At 33.3% G+C, this 2,495-nt stretch overlaps 1 non-coding gene across 1 annotated transcript; it reads right to left on the bottom strand.

Moving 5' to 3' along the window:
* Positions 1-2,017: 2,017 nt before the first annotated feature.
* LOC112424702 (U5 spliceosomal RNA) lies at positions 2,018-2,132 on the bottom strand. The gene has a single exon (XR_003015572.1). It is a non-coding gene; the product is annotated as a U5 spliceosomal RNA (small nuclear RNA).
* Positions 2,133-2,495: the final 363 nt, after the last annotated feature.

Raw genomic sequence — 2,495 nt, 5'->3', positions numbered from 1 at the left:
CTTCCTAAGGCATTTTGGTTTGATTAAAATAAACAATGAAGAAATGTAAAGCTATTACTAGAGAGTGACAACAATTCAAAGACTCTAGAGGAAGATGCCCTGTTGTTACATTTGGGCTAGATCAGAGAGCGCAAGAGGCTTAATAAAAGAAACTTCTAGTAGTTTAAACAAGAAGTGAATGTTGTGCACTGTACCTGGAAAGGCATGTTCTGAGAAACTGCAGGGCAAATACAGCAAGGGCATTGAATCACTAGTCTAAGCAACAGTTAAAGCTTATAAACTGGTCCATAACTCACCATACAGGATGTTTGATCTAAAAATCCTATAGCATAATGGTTCAAGGCACAGGTTCAGAAGTAAGCTTTCCTAGCCTTGAGTTTTGTCTCTTCCCAATGCAAACTTTGACATCTTTGGCAAGTTATTGGGTTTCTCTAATTGTTAGTTTTCTCCTCGTAAAATATTTATAATTAATAGCCCTATCTCATGGTACTGTTATAAAAATTAAATTAAATCTTTCATGTAAAATGCAGGACACAGGGCTGATTCAGATAAAATGTATTGATAAATGTCAGATATTATTGATATACTATAAACTCAAATCCTCCTCTCCTTTCCATATATTAGTGCCTAGAGAAACACACTGTCCATTCTTCCCTCCCACTCTAAATTCTGTGTCTTTCACAAGTTTTTGTATATGTAGCTACTCTGGTGTGCAAAAATAAAAAGTATACAAAATATTTTGTAAATCACAAGAAGAAAAAACGTACACCATGATCATGTGTGAGTACATGTGCTCACATGTACACATGCATGCACATACACATTTCAATAAAATATGATTAATGCCATAAGAATTGATATTCTATTCTAATCCATTCTCTTTTATTTTTTTCATTTCAAAAATAATGGTTGTGACTCACCAAACTGACTTTTATGACTCACCCATGGGTGTCAATCACAGTTTGAAAAATATTTCTAAATTTCTCCTTGGGTTAAGCAAGATTATTACAGAGTTGTGAATCTGCATCTCGTTGCCTAGCCCCTCATAGATTTTTTTTTTTAATTTTACTTAGGCATTATGCTATTATACTACTTTGAGGGGCATTATAAAAATCAGTTTCATGACAAGAAATAACTAGTGTTGTTGAAGATATGGAAAAAGGAAACCCTTGTACACTATTGGTGATAATGTAAATTGGTATAGCCATTATGGAAAACAATATGAAGTTCCTCAAAAAACTTAAACATACAGCTACCAGATGATCCAAGAGTTTCACTTCTGGGTATAGATCTAAAGGAATTAAGTTACTATTTTGAAGAGATATCTGCACATGCCCATGTTCATTGTAGCATTGTTCACAATACACAAGATATAGGAATGATCTAAGTGTCCATCAATGAATGAACTTTTAAATATAGTATAATGACACAGTAAAATATTATTCAAACAGGTTCATCCATGCTGCCATTTGCAACAACGTGGATGAACCTGGAAAGAATTATGCTAAGTAAAATAACCCGAAAAGAGAAAGACAAACTATGACATCACTTATATGTGGAATAATAATATATTAAAAAAAAAGTTCAACTCACAGAAACAAAGTAAAATGATAGTTACTAATGGTTAGTGCATGGGGGAGATTAGGAGATGTTATTCAAAGAGTCCATACTTTCAGTTTCTGAGGATCTAATGTTTAATATAGTGGCTATAGTTAACACTACAGTTAACCATCAAACAACAGAAATTAGAACTCTGTAGGTTCACGTATACATGGAGTTTTAAAAATTATTATTATTATATTTTTGAGACAGAGTCTCGCTCTGTTGACCAGGCTGGAGTGCAGTGGTGCGATCTTGGCTCACTGCAACCTCCAACTCCTGGGCTCAAGTGATTCTTCTCCTCCCTCAGCCTCCTGAGGTGCCCACCACCACGCCCAGCTACTTTTTTGTATTTTTAGTAGAGATGGGGTTTCATCATATTGGACAGGCTGGTCTAATTTTTAACACTCATAATTTATCCTCATGAACCACGAGGCCTCAAAAATTGGATAAAGACTCATAACTGTTCCTCCCCACAGAAATCTTTAGTAAAAGGCAAAAGATTTATATGATCTGAAGAGAAACCAAAGTTATGCATGGATTTTTTAAAATAAATATACCAAATTTTTTTTTGGAAATTTAAAACAATTTGAAAAAACCTGCAGGGTAACCATGGCCCCTGAGATAATAAGACCAATCACTGCTCTTCTTCCTCCTCCTCAGCCTACTCAATGTGAAAACAATGAGGATGAAGATCCTCATGATGATCAACTTCCAGTTAGTGAATAAAAAAAAAATTATATATATATATATAAATATATTATCTTTCTTATGGTTTTCTTAATAATATTTCCTTTTCTCTAGTTTACTTTATGTAAGAACATGGTAAAATATTCTGATAACAAAAATACATATAATAATACATATAAGAGTACATATCAGAAAAAAATAAAATA

Source organism: Macaca nemestrina, chromosome 2 (genome assembly GCF_043159975.1).
Source record: "Macaca nemestrina isolate mMacNem1 chromosome 2, mMacNem.hap1, whole genome shotgun sequence".
Taxonomy (NCBI): Eukaryota; Metazoa; Chordata; class Mammalia; order Primates; family Cercopithecidae; genus Macaca; species Macaca nemestrina.
Note: the sequence above shows the minus strand (reverse complement) of the source record. Positions and strands in the feature narration are given on the sequence as shown.